This window comes from Hippopotamus amphibius, chromosome 16, assembly GCF_030028045.1.
Source record: "Hippopotamus amphibius kiboko isolate mHipAmp2 chromosome 16, mHipAmp2.hap2, whole genome shotgun sequence".
Lineage (NCBI taxonomy): Eukaryota > Metazoa > Chordata > Mammalia > Artiodactyla > Hippopotamidae > Hippopotamus > Hippopotamus amphibius.
The window spans coordinates 61,455,410-61,480,853 of NC_080201.1; the positions used below are offsets into that span (position 1 = coordinate 61,455,410).

The window sequence follows — 25,444 nt, forward strand, 5'->3', positions numbered from 1 at the left end:
ATGAAAGAACGAAATAATGCCATTTGCGGGAACGTGGGTGGAACTAGACATTATTATGCTAAATGAAGTAAGTCAAAGAGAAAGATGCATACCATATGATATCACTTACATATGGAATTAGAAATATGACACAGGGAATTCCCTGGTGGTCCATTGGTTAGGATTTGTTGGAGGCCTGGGTTTGATCCCTGGTTCTGGAGCTAAGATCCCGCAAGCCAAACAGCATGGTCAGACATGTAAAAAAATAAAATAAAATATGACACAAATGAACCTATCTATGAACCAGAAACAGACTCACAGGAATAAAGAATAGACTAGGGGGAGGAGGGATAGGGGAGGGATGGGCTGGGAGTTTGGGGTTACTAGATGCAAACTATTACATATAGAATCCGTGGACAATGGGATCCTACTGTAGAGCTCAGGGAGCTGTATTCAATGTCCTGGGTTAAAGTGTAATGGAAAAGAATATAAAAAGGAATGTAGGGAGTTCCGTGGTGGTCTAGTGGTTAGGATTCGGGGCTTTCACTACTGTAGCCTGGTTGAAAGCCTGGTCAGGGAAGTGAGATCCCAACAAGCTGTGCAGTGTTGCCAAAAAAAAAAAGATTTGGTTTTTGGAAATGCTGTAAAAATACTCTTTAGATAAATTATCTGAGATATCTTTATACTAGTGTACTAAAAATTGGAAGTGCTTAGTTGATAATATAAGTAAACAATTTACTAGAGAAGTTATCCAAAGACTATTAAAACTTTGATTTCAAATTTCAGAATTAAGCAGTATGTTCCATCGTTAATTTCCCAGTGTAGTAAAATGTTTTTTATACTCTTTTTGTTACAGAATTATTATTGCCTTCCTTGCATATTTCCCTTGTTTTGCAGCAAGGGTTATGTAAATCAGTGAGTTGTTTTGGGACTTCTGTGATGTGATAATGTATATATGCAATGACACAAAGTAGGTGCAGTATAAACATAACGAAAGAGTTATTTGGGGGCTGTAGTTCCATGAACGAACTTACTGGCAAAATGGTGCCATGAAATCTTTTTTTCTGGGAATTGGCTATGGTCGAGTGCTGGAAAAGCAAGTGTGTGGAGTTGAACACGCATGCAGTGAAGAGAATGAAAACGTCATGCTACATAAGAAAGACCCCAAAGAATCTCAGTATAGTTTGTGACAAGGAGATAATCCCTATTGCCAAATTCCTGGAAGTCATTCTGTCCTTTCCCAGTGATGTATTCGCATTCAGTGCCAGAGGATCTTATAGAGAAAAGATTTGTTCTCCATTGAGCATGACAACTGACACCCAATATCCTCCACTTAGAATTCCTTCCCATCCCCAAAGGATATATTTTTCTTTCATAAGTTATCTTGATTGTGATTTATATTATCTTCACTATATATAATACTTTTAGTAATCAGTTACTGTTAGTAATGCTTTATGCATAATAAGTTATTGGATTTTCATCTCTGAAAAAAGTACCGTTGTTTATTCTTATTTGATGATTGAAGGAACTTGGCACATCGATAGATTTAAAGACTCATTTTGTTCCCATCCCAGCAAGTGGGTAAATCAGCAATCGAATCCACATTGACTGGCTTCAAAGACAAATTTCTTAACCATTTTGCTACTCTAACAAGCCAACTGATTTAAATCTTTCAAGCACTCAACATCTGTTGTTAATTATACGAGCATCATTTGCCATTTTAAAATCAACTATCTTCACATATAGTTATGGTTATGGTAACTTCCTATTACGTCAATCCAATTATACCACTTTTATTGCAGTTTGGTTTACTGTGCTTCAAGATACTGTATTTTTTGCAAATTTAAGTTTTGTGGCAATTTTGCATGGAGGAAGTCTTTGCGCCATTTTTCCAACAGCGTTTGGCCACTTTGTGTCCCTGTGTGACATTTTTGCAATTCTCCCAATATTTCAAACATTTTCACTGTTATTAAATTTGTTATAGTGTCTGTATTAAAAAGTAAATCTGCAAAAAAAAAAAGCAAAAAAGAGTAAAGCTGCACAGTTCACACCTGTGTTGTTTAAAGGTTAATTGTAGTTGTGTAGGGTTCTTTCTGTTTTCATCATTCTGTTCCCTTGGTCTATGTGTGAAATCCCACACAATCTTGATTACACTATTAGAAATCTTGAGATCATGTGGAGTGATTCTGGCCACTTCAGTATTTTTTTTTTTTCACTCCAGTATTTTTGTGATATTTTGCCTTCTCTAGTTCTTTTGCCTTTACGTGTTAATTTTAGGATAATATTGGTTTATTCTATAAAAATCTACATTGGAAATGCATTAAACTGTATGACAATTTTGGGTGATATAAGATGACTTCTCTGTTGTCTTCCAGTCAATGAATATGGTACGTCTCTCTAAGATAATGCAAGTAAAAGGTCAGTGATTTCTTTCATTACTGTTTCATAGTTTTCAGCATACAAATCAATGTTTTATTAGATTTACACATTTTTCTTCTACTTCTTTTTGAAACTTCAAACATGATATCATATTTTTAATTTCAATTTCTATGTATAAATTGCTAGTGTATACAATTATAATCGATTTTTGTATGTTCTTATATCATGATAACTTGCAAATCACACTTTTTGTATAAGTTTCTGTGGAGGCTTTTGACTTTCTACATATATTATTTCAATAAATTTCATGTCTTATTTAATTGTTTAATGTATTTAATTATTGCTGGCTTTCCCTCATAGAATACAAGCTATTTGAAAGCAGAGTATTGACTTTATTTCCTAGTGGATTATCAGTGATGGAATCATTCATGACTGACAGTATGGTTGAATTCACTTTGTCAATGTAAACATGTTTGCTGGAATGCATACACTCATTGATCAGTAGATTTAATGGTCATAGAAATAATGTAATTACATTTGCGGTACTAGATTCCTTACTCCTGTAACCTTCCAACCTAACATTCTGAACATTTGACACACATTCTCATGCTGTATTTTGTTAACATGTTGTGAATTTTAGGCACCATGTACTAAATGAGTCTTACTCAATTAAGTGGTATTTTCATAAAGTTTTTTTAAGCCATAAAATTTTAAATTCAAGATTCTTTCTGAAAAATTCTTTCATTCTGTACTCATCACAAAATAATAATCCTATTTATCAGGAATACCTGGAGAATGGTGACTGAAAGAAGTTGGAGGTTTATCATTCTCACAAATGAGGAAGTTCAAAAGGTGAAGTGTGTGATATAATGGGTCCTCTGCCCCTTCCATATCCATGACCACTTATTAGTCTTTACTTTCCTTGTAGCAAAATGGCTGCTGGATGACTAAGAATGGTGATAGGTGAGAGCAAATGTCTTTTCATTTTTAGATTTTGTCTTGTTTTCAGCGAAACATTAGTCTCACATGTTTTTCCAAATATTAGCTACTCGTTAAGTAGCCATCATAGTTTTTTTTTTAATTTATTTATTTTATTTATTTATTGGCTGCTTTGGGTCTTCATTGCTGCACACAGGCTTTCTCTAGTTGCTGAGAGTGGAGGCTACTCTTCATTGTGCTGCGCATGCTCCTCATTGTAGTGACTTCTCTTGTTGTGGAGCTCGGGACCTAGGCGCGTGAGCTTCAGTAGTTGCGGCACATGGGCTCAATAGCTGTCGCTCACGGGCTCTACAGCACAGGCTCAATAGTTGTGGTGCATGGACTTTAGTTGCTCCGTGGCATGTGAGATCGTCCCAGAGCAGGCTCGAACCCGTGTCCCCTGCATTGGCAGGCAGATTCTTAACCACTGTGCCATCTAGGAAGTCCAGCCATCATAGTTTTAATAAGAAATGTGAGTTTTTGAATTTCATATTTCCACCAAAAGAACAGAGAGAAGTAAAGGGAAAAGATGTTAGGGGACATGGTATGTCAATGGAGTTTGTTCTTTATCCTGAAAGTATGAAATGATAGATGCTTACTAAAGTTATTGCAGTAATTATTTCAATATATAGGTCACAACATTATGCTGTACAACTTAAACTCACACAATGATTGATGTAAGTCAAGTACATCTCAATAAAATGGTGGGGGGAGTGGAACGTGATATTAAAAGGCAAATAAAACACTTTAGTGAAATGAAAGAATAATGCAATTCATAATTTGAAAAAATATATTTCATTTTTGTATTGCATTTTTAAAAGCAACGGTTAGTGACAGAAATTATCACATGCCTTCGACCTCCAGTCTCAAATGCAAGGTTTTGTCCCTGAGTCTCTGGAACCAAGAGAGTGTTGAGTTTGTCATGCTGCCTGAATGAGGACGACAAAGGAAAATCTAGGGACTTCTTTGGTGGCACAGTTGTTAAGAATCCGCCTGCCAGTGCAGAGGACCCGGGTTCTATCCCTGGTCCGGGAAGATCCCACATGCCTCACAGCAACGGAGCCCGTACACCACAACTACTGAGCCTGTACTCTAGACCTGAGAGCCACAACTAGTCAGCACAGATGCCGCAACTAGTGAAGCCTGTGAGCCTAGAGCTCATGCTCTGCAAGAAGAGAAACCTCCGCCCTGAGAAGCCCGCACACCACAATGAAGAGTGGCCCTCACTTGCAACAACTAGAGAAAGCCCACAGGTAGACAGAAAGACCCAATGAAGCCATAAATAAATAAATAACTAATAAATTAAAAAAAAAAAAAGGAAAATCTATTCTGTATGGTGTCAGTGGGAAATGGCCCCTTCTACACTGGGAGAGTTTTTCATTTCTCTTTCTGATGTGTAATATAGAGGCAAGTCCAGGTCTTGTTTCCTTAAACTGCTTAAATTAGTTCTACTGCAGGAAAAATTCCAGGATCCAACCACTGCCCCACAGCAATCACTTGGAGACCCACGTTCCCAACCATTGAACTGCTTGAGCCTCGTGAGCACAACGTGCAAGCAACCTGCTGGCAAAACCAGGTTTTTATTGAAACTGTTTTCAGTTTGTTAGGAGTGAAACAGATAGGTGTGGTTTTGGGGGGCTCCGAGGAGCCCGGTCCTTTACGTCTCAGTGCAGAAGGAATGCAGCGAGAGGCAAAGTGATAAGAAGTGATTTATTAAAATAGGGCACTTGTGAGGCTTACAAGCAGTTGGGAAAGAGGGTGCCGCCCCGAGAACATAGTGGGCTACAGTTTTAAAATCAAAGGAAAAGTGAGTAGCGGGAAAGGATCTTTATTTTTCTTGAGTTGACGTCATGCTTCCATCATCAGGTCCTCCTCCAGGTTGTGCAGGGGAGTTTTTTGTCCCAACGTGGTTAAGCCAGGGCTGTTAAAGTTATTTCAGGTCTCTGTACAATGAGCAGCTTTCCAGAAATTATTGTTTTTTATGTGTGCAGAGAGCATGTCCTAGGGATCATTAACTTACTGAGCTCACTGGGCAGGATGTGGGTCTCGTGCCATCATTGTTTTATTGTTAAGGGGCACGTCTTGTGCTTCTGTTGAATGGCTTTGTTGCTAAGCAAGCCTGATTGGTTTTGTGGTAAAGCACATCTAGTTTCTTCAGCAATCATTAGCTTGCAGGGGTGTCCCATCCTTTTTTCTACTTAAAATCCCCTAGTGGGATGAACTATTGAATCACCTACTTTGTTCCTATACTCTGTCCTCATCAGGAGGAAACATAATAGCTTCTCACATAGGTAGCCCACACAAGTGTAAACGTTTACTCCAAAGGGTTCAAGATAAAAAGGTAAAAAAAGCCCTTCCAAGGTAGGGGAAGGCAACATCTCCTGCCCGCCCCGCGCCCCGCCCCGCGCCCCGCCCCGCGCCCCGCCCCGCGCCCCGCCCCGCGCCCCGCCCCGCGCGCGCGCACCTTGGCTCCGTTTTGGCCCCGCCCATTCGATAACGCTCCGCGCAGGCCCAGGAGCTCGGAAGCCCCGCCTCTACGACCGCTCCTCCAGTTTCTTTCGGGTCCGGAAGTGGGGCTGGGGGAGTGAAGGTCGAGCTGCAGAGGATGAGTGTCTTTTTTCTGGTGTAAATCTGTGCTGCGCCGCCCCCCTGACGCAAACCTCCGGCCGCGGAGCGACTACGGACCTGAAGTCTGAGTCCCCCGCCCCCCGCCCCAGTGAATGCAGACGTCGCCGTTAGCGGTGGCTTTGGATTCGCCCCGAGGTTGCTCCCTGCCCTTGGCTTTTCTGCCCTCGGTCCACGTAGTGACCGCCTTTCACTGCGTTTTCCTGCTTAAAAGCCTTTAGTACCTCCGCCCCGCCACGTGAAGTTCTCTTGAGCTAGGGGCCCCCCGCCCCCCAGCCTCGGCCTCTCGGCCCCTGGAGGCGGCGCCGTCCGGCTCTGGGAGAGGCCGCGCCCTCCGTCTGGTCCTGGGATCCTGGGGAGCCCGCCCCTCTCCTGAGACCACCCCCCCCCCAGCCCCTCTGTCCTCGCGTCTCCTCAGGCCGGTGTTTCTGTCTCGCAGGCGTCCCCTTCGTAGTCAGCCCGTCCCCTGACCCCGCGTGGGGGGTGGGGGTGACCTGGGGCAGCCGTGTGACACATAGTGTTCTTCTGTCCAGAATCCCACCCTGTGGGAAATGGTCTTTTGCTGTAGGCGGCATCTTTTTCAGTCTCCATCCCTGTAAATACGTGGGCCAGGGGGATCACGAGAAGCAAAGAGCGACTGAGAGTGATAAACGTCAGAACGAGAAAATAATGGAGAATCGATGGGAATATGACGGGTGGCTGAGGGACTTGTAAAAAGACAGTGAAATGAAAGCGATTAAGCAGTGAAAATTGCAGCTGAATAAAATAAAGAAGTAAAATTTTAACAAGTCGGATCTCTAGGGATTGGAGAGCAACTGAGAGGGGCCCTGGACAGCGGCGGGGCGGGGGTAACAAAGCAGAGGCACGTCACACAGTGCGGGGCGAGAGGGTGAAAGACTTAGAACCTTGGGCTACAGAGCAACGCGGTGCTGGGAGAGAAAGTGGACAGAGTGTGACCAGAAGAGGAGCGGAAGAGAGAGAGCTGGAAGGAAGCATAGCCACCTGGGGTGCCAGATGGGGAGCAGGAAGGGAGTGTAAGAGCGGTAGAAGGGGTGTAACCTGGAGGCCAGAGAGGGAGCAGGTGGGGGAAGAAAGGCCGAAATACACAGAGATTTAGGGCAGTCAGACAGGTTGGGGAGAAAGAGCATCAAGAGGGAGGACTGGTTGCAGAGTGGGGGCAGGACAGGTGTGAGGGAAGAGGTAGAAAGGAGGGCAGGAACAGCAGGAGAGCAGAGGGGAAAAAAAGACAGAAACAGGAAGGGAGAGAAACTAAATGAAACGGAAACACAGTAGTGCAGGTAGGTGGTGGGAACTGGATGCAGAGGGATGGTGAGTTATTTGGATGTGGATGATTAAGTTGTGATATATGTTTTTTTTGGAATGTAGTAAAATTAAATTTTCTATAATTATGCAGATGTGGGTGAGAATTTCAGAACTCCTTTCTTATGCATTTTGTAATTATTTGTATCAGACGATAATTTCCATTTGTAAACCCTATTTAGCCAGTTGGCAGTGATTTAATGCACTCAGTTGTGAGTCACCCCTTCCCTTTTTCTCCCTGACATGGGGCAGAGGAGTAGGGAGAGGCCACGTGGGGCAAAAAGTCATTGAATCTGTCACTACATGGTATGTTTTAAAAGCAACATTAAAATTGTTCATTTTTTGTGATGGGTTTTCTTTTTCACTTCTTTACATATAATTCTGTTTGTAGCTGGGAGTGAATTTTAGTTCATTCAGTTTCTACTTCCCTATAACTAATCATTAATATCTGTAACAAGCTTTGGTGGTCTTTTATAGTCAAGTCATTCTTTAAACATGATATATTGTCGTCTTTTTAAAACGTTGACACCACAATTATGAGATGAAAAAAACTCACAAATTGTTTCTTTTAAAATTGTATTTCAGATGTCTTGGAATCCTGCCTGCTTTCTCCTCTTTATCTTTTATACTGGAAAATCTCTTTGGTACGTAATAAATAATTTTATACTATTTTGGTGGACCCTTGATAGAGTTGTCCGTGATCTTTGATCTTTTATATTAACAGTGGAATGCTAGTTTTAGCAGGTAGTCTAATAGTTTGTTTTCTCCTTTTTCATGTGTTCTGCAAAGAGGAAGAGGAGGAAGGGGAAAGAAAAGGAGTTAGGAATGACTCTTTCTCAGGTAAAATCATTTTTTGAATTGATTCTTAGTCTGTCCTCCCAAAATGCCCTTCTTTGGTCTCCCTAATCTTCCCTGACTCTGAAGTGTCCTGCCTGACACCTGTGGGTTTACACTCACCTTGGTCCTTCCCTCAGTCCCTATCATCTCCACTTAGATTTCACACCCATGGATTGGAGAGGTGGTGTCAGTGCTCTTGGGCAGCAGGGAGTGTTGAGGGGCTGCATCTGGATGCACTGTCTCCCCTCCATAAACCAGACTAAAGAAGCTGCACATGCAAGTCAGGTATTAATATGCACAATACCTGGTAAGATCTGGAAAACAGACCGATAAGGAGGAAGTTTTTTTTTTAATGTCTAAAATTTGTTTAAGTGAACAGACAATGAAAAACCAATAAAGGGATCAAAGTCAACAGTGGTCTGATTAGATTTGTGTTCTAGCACATTATATTGGCAGCAGAGTTATCTGATTCGCTTACCTAGTTGGCTGAAAAGAGACAATAGATGTCATTTAGGTAGGGATACATTGAAAAGCTGATCTTTGCTGGCCTCAGCCTACCGAGGCTTGAAGCAGTATCTCATCTCCCAGCTAGAGGTTGAAGTCAGGTGGAGACAGTGAGAGCGCTGAATCCATTGACAAGGCCCCTGGCTCGAATTCGTTTGTAGAAACAAATTTCGATAGAGAGACGAAAAGTAGTGAAGCAAGTAGAGGCAAAGGAGTTGGTGTGAGTAGAGGCACACAGGCAGGTCCCGAGAAACATTTGCACCTTCATAGTAGTTTGACTCACTTATATGGGCATTCCTTCTGGGTTTCCTCTGGCCCGTCATCTTGCTTTGCCTGGCTTGAGTATATACTCGCATCTCTCAGCCAAGGTGGATTCCAGCGAAGTGGCAACAAGGGGAAATTTGTTCTGACTTCCTCAAAGGCAATTGAAGCTAAGGGAGCAAGTCACTGACTTAATCTTAATGATTGGGAATGGAATGGAAAGTTCAGAACCTTACATCCGTGGTAGAAGGTGCTTTATTCCATCCTTGCATTCAAACTGTGAAATCAACCTGAATCTCTGACAGTTGGAAATTCTTTGAACCACTTTCATCACCTCCATTCTTAAGAGGTTGACTTTTACCTTCGATTGTATCCTTTGACACACAGAAGTTTTTACCTTTAATGCAGTTAAGGTTCCAGCTTCACTCTTTTGCTGGCTAGTATCTTTTCTCAGCACCATTTCTTACTGAGACTATCCTCTACCTTTTGTGTAGCCTTGGCACCCTTGTCTGTGCATTTTACATATATTTCTAGGATTATTTGAGTTTTCTAATCTGTTTCATTGGCTTATGTATCTGTGTTTATGCCAGTACCACATCATCTTGATTATTTTCTTTAAATTTATTTTTATTTACTTATTGGCTCCATTGGGTCTTTGTGGCTGCAGACGGGCTTCCTCTAGTTGCAACAAGCTGGGGCTACTCTTCATTGTGGTGTGCGGGCTTTTCACTGCGGTGGCTTCTCTTGTTGTGGAGCACAGGCTCTAGGCCCTCAGGCTTCAGTAGTTGCAGCATGCAGGCTCAGTAGTTGTCGCTTGCAGGCTCTGGAGTACAGGCTCAGCAATTGTGGTGCACAGGCTTAGTTGCTCTGAGGCACGTGCGATTTTCTTTGACCAGGGATCGAATCCGTGTCCCCTGCATTGGCTGGCAGAATCTTAACCACTGCGCCACCAAGGAAGTCCCTCTCTGTGTGTCTGTTATTCTCTGTCTTCCTCCTGTTGCTTCCTCTAGTGGGTCCCTGCTCAGGCACCCTGTATAGTGGTGAAAGGCAGGAGCTCTGGCCAGTCCGATTTTCTCCCCTGTAACTTTAGCAGGAATTAATCAGGTGTTTTCTTCTGATCATGATGTTTGGTGAAATATTCTTGCTTAATTACAATATCTTTTTTCCATGTTTCTTTTTGTCATGATTTTTAACTGTCCAATAAGTTTTTAATTTTATTATCATGATAATTTTATTAATCTGTACAAATAATGTATAATAGTAATAACTTTTCCAGTTTTGAATCAGAGTTTTATTAGTGAAAAAAAAAATAAGGAAACTCTCTTGCCTTTCTTAAAACCTGTAAGTGTAAGGCTAAATGGACAAAATTATGTACATATATATATGCGTTTTTTCGTTCGAACTTTATTGGAGTATGGTAGCTTTACACTGTTGTGCCAGTTTCCACTGTACAGAAAAGTGAATCAGCTTACTTATACATACGTCCCCATATCCCCTCCATCTTGAGCCTCCCTCCCACCCTCCCTATCCCACCCCTCTAGGTCATCACAAATCTTCAAGTTGATCTCCCTGTTTGATGCAGTTGCTTCCCACTAGCTATCTATTTTACATTTGGTAGTGTATACCCCCGCCCCATGTCCTCAAGTCCGTTCTCTACATCTTCCTCTTTATTCTTGCTCTGCCACTGGGTTCATCTACCATTTTTTTAGATTCCATATTGTCAGACAGGCTCTAGGTCCATCCACCTCACTACAAATAACTCAATATCATTCCTTTTTATGTATATTTTTAATATAGTTATTTTATTGAGGTTGGAATTAGAGTATTGTGCTTTTTTTTCCTTTCTGTCCTCTTATTTTTCAATAGCCCATATGGAATCATGTTGATAAACACAGTTGACTACAGTTGATACATGTTCGGTGTCTGAGGGGTTTGGAAATGCACATGAATAACAGTGATGAAGAAAACTGAAAGTCTGTGCAGAGGACACGCCTCTCCTTTCAGTTACTGTAGTGGTGACATGTGTGCGTGTGTGCATGGATGTGCAATTCCATGCTGTATATAAAAGTCATCGTGATTTTAAAACTGTGTCATATTTTTTTTTGGTAGAAATTGTATTTTTATAATATTCCCTGGCCTTGAATTTTTTTATACTATTATGTGAACGGTTTAAACAATACTAAAATTACTAACATTTTGTGTGTGTGTGTGTGTGTGTGCATGTATGTGTATAACGGTCTTGTGGGCTGCTCCCTGTGGTTCACCTTGAAGTTCTTCCATGTTTTTTCAGGGAATCTTCTGGCAATGTACTTTTAATGCTCTATGTGTTACTTAACTCTTTGATTTTAAAGTTCATTTCCAGAATCCAACCTTAGGAGTTCAGCTTTTTGCTGTGTGATTCCTTAGGTTCTTTTTTTTTTTTTTTTAAGAACTTTTATTGAGATGCAGTTAACAGACAATATACAGCATATATTTACAGTGCACAATTTGGTATCCCTATCTCCCAATTCATCCCCCCCAACCCTCCCCGCTGTCCCCACTTGGTGTCCATGTGTTTATTCTCTACACCTGTGTCTCTATCTCTGCCTTGCATTTCCTCTTTCATAGTTGTTAGCATTTGCCTTATGTATTGAGGTGCTCCTATACTAGGTGCATATATATTTAGAATTATTATCTCCTCTTCTTGGATGGATCCCTCGATCTTTATGTAATGTCCTTTCTTGTCTCTTGTAACATTTTTTATTTTAAAGTCTATTTTATCTGATGTGATTATTGCTACTCCAGGTTTCTTTTGATTTTCATTTGCATGGAATATCTTTTTCCATCCCCTTACTTTCAGTCTGTACGTGTCCCTAGGTCTGAAGTGGGTCTCTTGTAGGCAGCATATATATGGGTCTTGTTTTTGTATCCATTCAGCCAGTCTGTGTCTTCTGTTTGGTCCATTTAGTCCATTTACATTCAAGGTAGTTATCGATATGTATGTTCCTATGACCATTTTCTTAATTGTTTTGATTTTGTTTTTGTCGGTCCTTTTCTTCTCTTCTGTTTGCGGCTTAGAGAAGTTCCTTTAACGTTTGTTGTAGGGCTGGCTTGGTGGTGCTGAATTCTCTTAGCTGTTGCTTGTCTGTAAAGCTTTTGATTTCTCCGTCGAATCTGAATGAGATCCTTGCTGGGTAGAGTGTTCTTGGTTGTAGCTTCTTCCCTTTCATCACTTTAAATGTATCATGCCACTCCCTTCTGGCTTGCAGAGTTTCTGCTTAGAGATGAACTGTTAGCCTTATGGGAGTTCCCTTGTATGTTATTTGCTGTTGTTCCCTTGTTGCTTTTAATAACATTTCTCTGTGTTTAATTTTTGTCAGTTTGACTACTATATGTCTTGGCGTGTTTCTCCTTGGGTTTATCCTGCCTGGGACGCTCTGTGCTTCCTGCACTTGGGTAGCTATTTCCTTTCCCACGTTAGGGAAGTTTTCAACTAGAATCTCTTCCAATATTTTCTCGGGTCCTTTCTCTCTCTCGTCTCCTTCTGGGACCCCTATAATGTGAATGTTGGTGCGTTTAACATTGTCCCAGAGGTCTCCTGGGGTGTCTTCAGTTCTTTTCATTCTTTTTTCCTTATTCTTTTCTGCATCAGTGATGATCACCATTCTGTCTTCCAGGTCACTTATTCGCCCTTCTGCCGCAGTTAATCTGCTGTTGGTTCCTTCTAGTGTATTTTTCATTTCAGTTATTGTGTTGCATATCTCTGTTTGTTTGCTCTTTCATTCTTCTAGGTCTTTGGTAAACTTTTTGATCTTTGCATCCAGTCTTTTTCCAAAGTCCTGGATCATCTTCACCATCATTATTCTGAATTCTTTTTCTGGGAGGGTGCCTATCTCCCCTTCATTTAGTTGTGTTTCTGGGTTTTTATCCTGTCCCTTCATCTGGTACAAAGTCCTCTGCTTTTTCATTTTCCTGTCTTTCTGTGGCTGTGATTTTCAGTTCCACAAGACGAAATACTGCTGATACTGGTTCATACTGCTGTCTAGAAGGTGGACGGAGCAGAGACTCTAGAGCTGAACCCTTGGCAGGAACCGCTGTTGAAGCAGGGAAATCTGAACCACAACTGAATTGAAGGAGTCTCCAAGTGGACAAGTCTAAGGGTTAAAAACTCCTGGGGACCCAGTCGTAGTGAGTCCGCTCCACATTTTTGTGAGTTTTACCTCCAGGAGCTCGACCAGGTCCTCACAATGAGTATCAGAGAAAAATCTCCTCTGCATCTGGCAGGCAGAGGAGAAAAAGAGCTATTTTCTCGATTCCTTAGGTTCTTGACCTGAATTGAGTTTCTCAGAGTGTCTGACACAGTTTTCTCCTCTGCAAGATCAGAACAGATCTTTCTCTAATGAGCTGTGATGCAGATAACAACTTTGTACACGTAACACATTTAGAGTCATGCGGAGCACACGGGAAGTGTTCAGACAGTGTTCGTCTCCGCTGCTCCTGTCATCATCACGGTTGGAGGTTTTGGGCATTCCTCAGACCCACTGTGGCCTTTGTCATCTCTGAGGGCAGCACGCACGCTCCTCCTCATCCAGGAGGGTGGTGACCCCTCAGTGTGTAGCACGTGGTATCTAACCCTTCCACAGAGACAGCCCAGTGTTGAATTTTTCTTTGTTTGTATTGCATGTGTCGCCCACAAAAGTGAGAAATCTACCTCTCGTTGGAGAATATTGTAATCTCTATGACAAAGCATAAGGAATTAAAATTAGACACACAGGTAGCTCCAAATAGCTTTACATGGTTGTGTCAGAATACAGACTTCAACCTAATTGGCCTTTTCACCTGTGCTCATTTAAGATGCACATAAGAACTCTGTTCCTGGCCCTTGGTGAAATGTTTTCTTATTTAAGGCATGGTTGACCTTCAAGGATGTGGTCATCAAATTCTCTCCAGAAGAGTGGGAATGCCTGAACCCTACTCAGAGGACCTTGTACAGGGACATGATGTTGGAGACCTACAGGAACCTGATCATTGTGGGTGAGGATAACTTCCTTCCAACAGTTGGGAGGGTATTTTTGCATTTACCCTTGTTTGCATTTTGTAATCTCCTGCCTTGCTTAACTGAGTTCAAAGCCATTTTGACCGGGCAAGAAAAGCTTCATGATATAGCATTAGGAGTTTAAACATGCCCTGTCTTCATATGATCTGGCCACTTCACGATACACCAGGAGATTTTCCAGTGTTTGAGTATGTCTAACGTGTTCTACCCCTGTGCTTTTTATTCTGTACTTCTTGGAGGAGAGCTGGATATCTGAACATTACATTGTTCCCTCTGCATTGAGAAGAGGCAAGCAGTGGCTGAGTTTGTGAAACATTTTTCCAGACCCACCTGTAAGGTCCTCACTCTCATGTGAACAGAGCTGGAATTCTGGAAAAGCCACAGCAGTTGCCTTTTTTTTTTCATAGGCAGGAATTTCTGGTTTTGATGTGAATATTCTTTGCATATTCAAGCAATAGGAAGCATGCTCTCTGGAGTGTGAAGAGTGACATGCAAATAGCAGAAACCCAAATGCGTGGGACTGCATCAAACTTTGAACAAAGGTCACATCGCAGAAGGGCAGAGAGGAAAATGCAGCCTTAGTAGTCTTTGGGAACGTCTACCAAGATGGAGAGTTGTTCGGGAACATACAAGTTTATTTGTTGTCAAGTCTGAGAGGAAATTTTTCTTCTCCCTGAATTATTACTCTGTCTCTCAAGGTGTAAAATGTATCATTTCACCCTCCATTGGTGCAGGAGCTCTACCAGGACAAAGGCAAAGTCTTTATCGTGGTCTACATCACATGGCCATTTGGCTCCTATGATCCTGTTATTCCTTGATTTTTGTGTGTGTGTGTGGGTGTTCCCAAGAAGCCAGCATATTTATTGATGCTTGTTGAGGTCCTGCAGACTCCTTGGTTTCACTTCTTGTGAGGGAAGGAGGCCCAGCCAAGGCAGTACAGGCTGTAGATAGTGCCTCCCAGACACAGAACCATAGTCACTCAGTACAGGATGTTTTCGGTTAGACTGCCCTTCAAGTGCGCCGGGAGGTCATTGTCCTCCTGGAAGAGTTTTTGTTTGTCAGCCACTCATTTCTGGAAGCGGTTCCAGGCGGTTGAGCTAAAGGATGGTACCAGTGCCTGGGAGACCCCACAGGGCCCTCATCCTGTGTCCTCTTCGGCCAGAGTCCTATTCCTTGATTTTGAGGAGCATGAAGAGGGTTGTTTTAAAGGGGTCTACTTCTCCCTCAGCTCTCCTTTTGGACTTGCTTCCCTTCAGTGCTCAGTTGTGGCTCCTCACAACCTGCACGTAGCTGTCTCAAGCCCTGTCTGCTTGTTTAGATCCCTCAGCCATTTTTTTCTGTTGTGACTTTGCCACACACATCACAGCAGTGTGTAATAGGGAGGTGCGTTAGCTCTTCTGTATCTGTCACTTAGGAAAACTATAAAGACGTGGACAGAGAGATCCTCTTTTTAATCCCTAGTCCCTCTTGGGGAGAACCTATGAATCTTTCTGACTCTAGCTTGGACTGTGTGGGTGGAGCTCATGAGTCCATGTCAAGGACTCATAATATTTGATCCTCATATCTTGTATTTTTTTTTCTCTATTAGTGCTCTACCTAGTAGAGAAATATATATTCTTTCTGACTTCATATTCTCCTATGTCTGCATGATTTTGCCTGTGAAACTTGCTTTGAAATACATACTCCCAGGGTCTGATGTGTTATCCTGTTTCTTTGCTGTGATCCTGTATCTGCAGTTAATGGACAACTTCTGCTTGGCACTGTGGAATGGATTTACTGTGTAACATTAAATTCTTGATGGCAAATACTTTCCCTCATTGTTGCAATATTTCATGCTACATAGAAAATCACCAGGATAAGCTAGTTCGTAGGGGGGCAGCATGTTCCAGAATATAAAATAAAGACCCTGATTGATAAGTCTTTCCAGTTCCTTTTCTGGTTTTGAGGAATGTTACCAAACTATGTCTCAACAGCCCTGTAACACTGTCGTTTACATGTACTACTGATCACCCTCTTTGATCCTCAAGAAATGGCATAGGCATTTCTCCTAGAGATAACGTTGTCCAAGTTCACATCCTCAAGTGAGGCTATTGACTGAACTGTTGTTGATGCCATATGTTTTGTCGCCCGTGTGTGCTGTTGTTCATTCTACATCCGCACTTACTTTTGCAGCACCTTAGTGAGAGAACTTTGGAATTCCCTAGTGGTCCAGTGTTTAGGACTTTCACGGCCAAAGGTGAGGGTTTAATCCCTGGTCAGGTCAGGGAACTAAGATACCACAAGCCAAGACGCGGCCAAAAAAAAAAAAAAAGGTGAGACAGCTTATGAAGTGCATTGATACCTTCCTTCAGTGTTGAACCATCATTTGTTTTGCTTATGGCACTGTTACTTTCATTTTGTATGTTTCTATGCATAGTAAATGATCTTGATTTTATTTCTTTAATCATCAGGTCTGTGTATTTGATGTTACTCCAGTGTTGTTGTTTGTTTCCCCTGTTTTCCACTTGTGGGTTGATTGATTGGGGAAGAGCTAGCCCCCTCATGGTACAATTAGTGATTTTTATTTTTAGAGTTCTTTATCTATTCTTGATGTTCTGCTACTACATAGATCATTGGCAAGTATTTTCTCCCATAATGTAGATTACTTTTCACTCTACTAAGTGTGGTCTAATGCACAGTAGTTTATAACTTTGTGGTAGTTCAAGTTTCTGCTTTTACATTGTCACCTGTGATTTTTGTGTTATATTTGATAAATCATTGGTGAATACCATGTCAGAAAGCTTTCTTGGGGCTTCCTAGGTGGCGCAGTGGTTGAGAATCCGCCTGCCAATGCAGGGGACACGGGTTCAATCCCTGCTCCAGGAAGATCCAACATGCTGCGGAGCAACTAAGCCCTGCGCGCCATAACTATTGAGCCTGCGCTTTAGAGCCTGTGAACCACAGCTATTGAGCCCATGTGTTGCAACTACTGAAGCCCATGCACCTAGAGCCTGTGCTCCGCAACAGGAGAGGCAACCACAATAGGGAGCCCGCGCACCTCAACGAAGAGTAGCCCCCACTCACCGGAACTAAAAAGAGAGCCCGCACACAGCAAAAAAGACCCAACACAGGCAATTAAATAAATTAATTAATTTAAAAAAACAAGAAAGGGAGAGAAAGCTTTCTTCTATGTTTACTTTTAGCAGTTTTATACACTTCGATCTCTGGTTTAGATCTTTCATTAGTTTTGTATATCATATATGTTATTGGTCCAACTAAATTGTTGTGTATTTGGATTACTGGTTTTCTCCACATCTGTTTTTTCTTTTCTTTTTTTAAATTAATTAATTTATTTATGTATTTATTTATTTATTGGCTGTGTTGGGTCTGCGTTGCTGCACACAGGTTTTCTCTAGTTGCGGTGAGTGGGGGCTACTCTTTGTTGTGGTGTGTGGGCTTCTCATTGCGGTGGCTTCTCTTATTGCAGAGCTTAGGCTCTAGGTGCGCGGGCTTCAGTAGTTGCGTTATGTAGGGTCAATAGTTGTGGCTTGTCGGCTCTAGAGCACAGGCTCAGGAGTTGTGTCACACAGGCTTAGTCGGTCCACGGCATGTGGGATCTTCCCAGACTAGGGATCTAACCCATGTCCCCTGCGTTGGCAGGCAGATGTTTAACCACTGTGCCACCTGGAAAGTCCCCTATTCAGTGAAATTCAATACTACAGCTAATTGACACAAGTAGCCATTTTATTTTATTTTTAAAAAATATTTACTTATTTATTTATGTATTTTGGCAGTGCCAGGTCTTAGCTACAGCACTTGGAATCTTCATTGTGCATTCAGGCTTTTAGTTGAGGCATGCAGACTCTTTAGTTGCAGCATGTCAACTCTTAGTTGTGGTGTGAATGTGGGATCTAGTTCTCTGACCAGGGATCAAAGCTGGGCCCCCTGCACGGGGAACACGGAGTCTTACCCATTGGGCCACGAGGGAAGTCCTGGTATTTTGTACTTGTAAGATGTTTTATTTGGGTTGGATGTTTTTGTTTTTGTTTGTTTTTTTTAATTTATTTATGTTCAGTTAGTAAACCAGGACTTTTTTTGTCTACTTATTAGTATTGTCTCTTTCTCTGACTTATTAAAATTTAGTTAATGTAGATCATGGGTAAGTTTAAGGTCTATAGTATATTTTGATAGTTACATGGCAAAGTAATTACCTTGGTAGGTTACTTAATATATTCATCTGTGATATAATGATCCCTTTTTGTGTGTGTGGTGAGGACATTTGAGGTCTAATGTCTTATTAACTTTTAAACATGTAATATAGTATTGATCTGTCATTTCCATGATGTACATTAGATTTGTAGAACTCTTTCAATTTAGAGCTGTAAATTTATTCCTTGTACTAATTTCTCCCTGTTCTACTAATCCCCTGAATTTAGTAATAAGTATTCTACTCTATGTTGTTGTTCCTTTGCCTCTTGTTTTTTGTTTCTTTTCTTAGAATTTATTTTTAAATTCATTTTATTTTATACGTAAGTAGGATCATTCTGTATTATTTTTTCTCTGAATTAGTTTACTGAGCATATAGCCTCATGGTCCGTCTGTGTTGTTAAAAATACAATGGTTAAAAAAAAATACCATGGTATTTTTATTCTTTATGGGTAAAGGATATTCCATACTGTACATCTCCCAGATTTTTTCTGTTTTGCTTGATATATTCCCCAAAGCCTTATTGTTCCATTATACGATAGTTTTGTTCTGTTTTGCAATGTTTTGTGGAACTTTTATACTTTTCAGTTTCTTCCCATCTGTATGTTTGTATATGGAAGAAACATCCATTTCCTTTTTAAAAAAAAATTATTTTATTTATTCATTTAGCTGTGTTGGGTCTTCGTTGCTATGCATGGGCTTTCTCTTGTTGTGGTGAGTAGGGGCTACTCTTCATTGCGGTGCACAGTCTTCTCATTGCAATGGCTTCTCTTGTTGTGGAGCACGGACTCTAGCTGCACGGGCTTCAGTAGTTGCAGCACATGGGTTTAGTAGTTTTGACTCATTGGCTTAGTTTCTGTGTGGCACGTGGGATCTTCCTGGACCACGGATTGAACCCATGACTCCTGCATTGGCAGGCGGATTCTTAACCACTGTGCCACCAGGGAAGTTACATTTCCTCTTGGTGGCTGTATTGTAGTTTTTCCTCCAGCTTTCAGCTAAGGACATTCTTGCCCATCTCATGAAATATATCTGTTCTTTGTGGAAATGTACATGGAAATTGGACTTATCGAATATTGAATTTGTTGCCCTACATAGCAAATAATATAATAGATGTACAGCTGCTTTATATGTAAAATATATCTGTTTTTAAGTCCCTTTCGTTTTGGCCTCATACTCATAGTAGAATTTCCACAGTTAAAAATGGAACACTGTTGTGTTACTTGTTAAGCCAGTTCTTCTTTTAACCTGAGTAATTTTAGTTGCCTCGTACACTTTTATTCACACATATATGCAGTCACAAGCAATGATACCCCATGTTTATTATTCCTTGTGCACCACTTAGGCTCCTTATCAGTCCTGGTCTTTCTTTACATGGTCCCTTGAAGCAGATAGAAATGTCATTTGCAGGCTTCCCTGGTCGCACAATGGTTAAGAATCTGCCTGCCAATGCAAAGGACACGGGTTAGATCCTGGTCTAGGAAGATCCCACATGCCATGGAGCAACTGAGCCCGTATGCCACAACTACTGAGCCTGTGCTGTAGAACCCGGGAGCCACAACTAATGAGTCCATGCTCTGTAACTACTGAAGCCCGCGCATCTAGAGCCTGTGTTCCTCAACAGGAGAAGCCACTGCAATAAGAAACCCGCGCACCACAATAAAAAGTAGCCCCCACTCTCCACAACTATGGAAAGCCCCCGTGCAGCAATGAAGACTGAACGCTGTCAATAAACAAAAGTAAATAAATAAATAATTTTAAAAAAAGAAAGGAATGGCCTCAAAGTATAAAAAAAAAAGAAAGAAATGTCACTTGCTCACATATTTAAGTTCTTCTGATCTCCCCAGTTTCCCTAGTACTTTTCTACCCATCACTCCACCTTTTTCATTACTCACACTGAAAAAATGATCCCCTTTCATCCATTGACGAACTCTCTCAGGATATGACTTAAATTAATATGTGCAGCTGTGATGACTCAGAAACCATTTGAAGGAGGGATTGCTGAATAACAGCCTTAGTTACACAGCTCACTTCTTGCATATCCTTTGAGGTTTCCTTTCTGAACTTCTGGTTTTTGAATATTTAGTCTTTTTAATGAATTAGTTTATTTTATTGGTTGCATTGGGTCCTTGCTGCTGTGCTCAGGCTTTCTGTAATTGCAGAGAGCGGGGGCTGTTGTTTGTTGTCCTACATGGGCTTCTTACTATGGTGGCTTCTCCTGTTTCAGAGTACAGGCTCTAGGCACATGGGCTTCAGTAGTTGTGGCATGCAGGCTCAGTGGTTGTGGCTCAAGGGCTGTAGAGTGCGGGCTCAGTAGTTGTGGCACATGGGCTTAGTTGCTCTGAGGCATGTGGGATCTTCCCGGACCAGGGATTGAACCCGTGTCCCCTGCATTGGCAGGCGGATTCTTAACCACTGCGCCACCAGGGAAGCCCTGTATGTTTAGTCTTAATGTATTTATGCTTTGTGGTTATGGTGGGAAAACTTTTCTTTTTTGAGAGTTAATATAAGTTCTTCTAATTTAAACACTTTGTCATAGTGTGTTTGAAGTTAGGCTACCCTAAACTTAAATTGATTTACGTGTAATCACTGTTTCTTTAGTAAAGAATCCTATTCTTAGTGTTCCTAAAATTATTTTTATTAATTAATTTACTCTTATTTATTGGCTGTGTTGGCTTTTTGTTGCTGCACTGAGGCTTTCTGTAGTTGTGGTGAGCAGGGACTACTCTTCGTTGCGGTGCATGGGCTTCTCATTGCCGTGGCTTCTCTTGTTGTAGAGCACAGGCTCTAGGCACGTGGGCTTCAGGGCATGTGGGATCCTCCCAGACCAGGGATTGAACCCGTGTCCTCCTCTTTGGCAGGCAGATTTCCAACCACTGTGCCAGCAGGGAAGTCCCAGTGTTCCTAAAATTTTTTAACATCATGGTTGAGAAGTTTCATAATTGTGTTTGGTAAACGTATTGCTTTTGGTGTCATATCATATATTCACCATGAAACATTTATTCATGCAGTGTAATGAATAGTATATCTATGGTTCTTTATATCTTGTAGATATCTCTCATATACACGTGATCAAGAAATTACAACTGAAATCAAACATTGATAGAGGAGGACTCTTGCAGCCGGTCATGTTGGGAAACCGTGAAAGCCGTGGAATCAAGCATTTTTCCCTACAGGAAATACAGGAAAATATGTATGACCTTGGGTGTCAGGGCAGAGATGATGAAAGAAATTACAAAAATATCCCTCCATCCCGTAACAAATTTGTCACTTATAGAAGAGTTCTTCCTGGTGGAAGGGATTCAGGAAAGAAGCCGATTGCAAACATGGCTGCATCAAGCTTTTCAGATGCACTGCATATGTGTAAAAGTAAACAGAAAATTGATGAATTTCATCCAGCTGAGAAGAGCATCAGCAGTAGTGCCTCATTTTCACCACCTCAAGAAATGTCTCCTACTGGCCAAGGCAAAATTTCTAATATATGTGGGAGTGATGTTCTACACCCTTCAATACTGACACAAGACCAGAAAGCACACCGGGAGAGACCTTACAAATGTAACGAGTCTGGCAAAACCGTTCCTAAGGGCTCAAACTTCAGTAGACATCAGATAATGCATAGAAGAGAGAAATTGCGTAAATGTGATGTGTGGCAAGGTCTTTCGTCAAAATTCACACCTTGTGAGTCATCGGAGGGTTCATACAGGAGAGAAACCTTATAAGTGTAATGAGTGTGGCAAGACGTTTAGGCAAAATTCACATCTTAGAAATCATCAGAAAATTCATACTGGAGAGATGCCTTACAAATGTCATGTGTGTGGGAACACCCTTTATTCTACCTTAGGACTCAGGAGACATTTGATAATGCATAGAAACGCAACATCATATGCCTGTGGTGTATGTGGCAAAGTCTTTAATCAAAATACATTACTTGCCATTCATCAGAGAATTCATACTGGAGAGAAACCTTACAAATGTGGTGAATGTGGCGATGTCTTTCGTCAAAAAGCACACCTTACAAGTCATCTGCTAACTCATACTGGAGAGAAATCTCACAGTTGTAATGAGTGTGGCAAGTTCTTCCGCGACAAGAGAACCTTTGCAAGACATCAACAAATTCATACTTTGTAATGAGTGCGGCAAGTTCTTTTGTGAGAAGCCAACCCTTACAAGGCATCAACAAGTTCATACAGGAGAAAAACCCTACAAATGTAATCAGTGTGGCAAAGCCTTTAGTCAAAATTCAAACCTTGCACATCATCAGAGAATTCATAATGGTGAGAAACCTTACAAATGTAATCAGTGTGGCAAGCTGTTTAGTCGAAAAGGAAACCTTGCAGCTCATCAGATAATTCATACTGGAGAGAAACCTTACAAATGTAGTGAGTGTGGCAAAGTCTTTAGTAAAAATTCAAACCTTGTATGTCATCGAAGAGTACATACTGGGGAGAATCCTTACAAATGTGATGAGTGTGGCGTGGCATTCCGTTACAAACAATGTCTTCGAAATCATCACAAATTACATAATGGGTAGAAACCTTTCAAATGTACTGAGTGTGGCAAGCTCTTCAATCAAAATTCGCAAGAATCCTTTCCAACATATTGAGTGTGGAAAAGCCTTTCCTCAGGTCTCAACCCTCTGTACACATCAGAAAATCCATACTTCAGAAAAACCATATAAATGTGCTGTATGTGGGAAGATCTTCCAAATCGAAACTTGAAAAAAAATTCATACTTGAAAATCCACACTTGACAATCCTTCTGAGAATTCGTACTGGGGAGAAGCTACAGGTATTGTGAGTGTTGTGAAGTGTTTGTGTGTGCAGCCTCACTTATCACCAGATAATCCATAATGGAAAGAAACCTTACAAGTATAATGACTGTCTCCGTGTGCTTAGTCAAAATTCATACCTTGAAACCTGCCAAAGAATGCATACTGGAGAGAAACCTTTTGAATGTATTGAGTGTGGCAAAGTCTTCAGTGTGCTTTCAAGTCTCACTTACCATCAGGTAATCCATGATCTTGAGAGAGTTTAATAGTGTAGTGAAGTGACAAGGCTTTTAGCAGGTGTCCACATCTTAGAGTTTATTAGAATACTTCTTGTGTAAAGAAAGCAGATAGATGTAATTATTGTGACCAGGCCTTTAGACAAGGAATTTATTCACCAAGGAATTCATTCTGAAGATCCCCTCACCAATGTTATGAATGGAAAAACCTTTCCTGGGGTGACATCTCACCAGTCTTCACATAATCCGTACTTGATTATTATGAAATGATTCCTCCTACATTTGCGTCTGTGCCACTGTACTGTTGTCTAGTAGTAATCCTGCTTGAGGTGGGAGCACTTCCATCACTTCTCATACACACTCTGCCTCTTAGTCTCAAATTGCAAAATACTCCTCTGATTCCTTCCTGCTGCCCGGACCAAGGGTTTATTGTTTTGTACCACTGTTTGGGGGAGAAGGTGACAGGCAGGCTCTGCGATGTGTTTGTGAGCCTTATGTATCATCTCCTAGAACTGTAACACCACTTCAACTGTAAGGCAAGAGCAGTGCACACTTGGTGACACAAGAATGTTTCTGCAAAACATTGTTCCCAGTTGCCAGTTCCCTCAAACAATTACAAGTTCCTAATGAACATCAGTGTGGTGTAGTAGAGACTCTTCCTGTTCCTTAACCCGTTGTTTTGTTAGATTTACACGTTATTATTTTACTTTCCTGATGGATCACCAATATGATATTACATTTAAATTTTCAGTTTCCATTTGTAAATTTCCAGTATATAAAATTGTGATTTATTTTTGCACATTCTACTTGTGTCTTGACATCTTGTAAATTATTCTTTTCCTAGAAATGTTTCTAGGTTCTTTTGTTTTTCTACATACAGCATATCATTAAAGTTCCTATTTCTGCTGTAGCAAATTACCACAAAGTAGGTGCCTTAAATAAACAGATTCTCTTCTTTTTCCATCGAGAATTTTAAATGGTTTCAAAGCCCTGTGCTCTTTTGGGTGCTCCAGATCACAATTCATTTTCTTCGTTTCCTGAATTCCAGACACCACTTTCATCCTTTGCCTCATGGTCTCCATGTGAATTTGCATGTGCTCTTTTAATTAATCAGTGCTTTTGTTCAGATATTCTCTCATCATTTGGGCATCTCCTGAATACATTGTTTAAATTAGGGCACCATATCACTCTGTCAGTGTATTAATACATATACCTCTTCATCTTACCACAGTCATGTCTTATTTCGTAATTGCTGACGTTCCCTTATAGGATAGCTCCTGAAGGCACGGTATTATTTCTTGCTACACAGTCAGTGATTGGAATCAGTCCCCACTGGCAGAATGAGTGAGCGTACTTTATCAGTGCAGAGACGGTGTAATGAATAGGATTACAGATGAGTAGGTCAGGTGGTCAAAAATGTAATTATACTAGGATGTCTCAAAAATTATCCGCACTCTGGTTATATTAAAATTTCTATAAGTTATACAGCTAGAGTGTCGATCATTTTTGACTCACTCTCCTATTTGTGAACCAAAATTTAATTGTCCCGTACTTTACAGGCTAATGTTCTGAAGATTTGTCATAAATTCTCACACCATAATTTATACACATATTATGGATTTTCTGTAACATGTGCTAACAAATGTAACGCATCAGGGATGCCTTCATGAAGTTTTTTGAATCCACACTATTTTAAATTCAAGATTCTTCCTGAACTGCTCTATTCTACCCCCATCACTAAATAACAATCCTATGTCTCAGGTCGGACAGTTTCTATTTGTGATAGCCCGCCTGCAAAACAGTAACTGCCAGTAGGAGGTTTATGAGTCTCACCTAACAGGAAGTCTGGAGGGTGCCGTGTTGGCTGTGATGGATCCTCTGCTCCTTCTTCCTCCTTGAGCATGTAGTCTTCAGTGTCTTTATATCAACCTGGCTGTTACATGACTAAGGAGATTGATAATTGTGGTGTAAAATTTTTTCCAGTTTTTATTTTGTCTTCTTTTCATCGAAATATTAATTCGGGATGTCTTTTTCAAACATATTAGCCATTTGTGTTCAGTGTTCACCATGAGTTTAATAAAAATCTGAATTTTCAAGTTTCATATTTGTATCTTAAGAACAGAGAAAGGGAATGGGAATGGCACCAGATTATATCTATGGACTTTATTCTTATTCCTCATAGTGCAATATTCCAGGTAGCACCTGGTCACTCTGCCCAGTGTCCATGTGTCAGGCAAAGATTATTAAGCCTGTAGTGTTTTCTACCTCACAGATTTATTTCCTTGTTGCTGTGATTCTAAATACTGTGAAATAATTCTTTAATTTTAATATATTCTG

At 41.0% G+C, this 25,444-nt stretch overlaps 1 long non-coding RNA gene and 1 pseudogene across 1 annotated transcript; both read left to right on the plus strand.

The window, feature by feature from the left end:
- The window catches only part of LOC130838299 (zinc finger protein 836-like), a 46,765-nt pseudogene extending 21,562 nt beyond the window's left edge, over positions 1–25,203 (plus strand).
- On the plus strand, positions 5,914–10,876 carry LOC130838300 (uncharacterized). Its single transcript, XR_009049651.1, has 4 exons — positions 5,914–7,587; positions 7,867–7,925; positions 8,071–8,121; positions 10,750–10,876. It is a non-coding gene; the product is annotated as an uncharacterized LOC130838300 (long non-coding RNA).
- Positions 25,204–25,444: the final 241 nt, after the last annotated feature.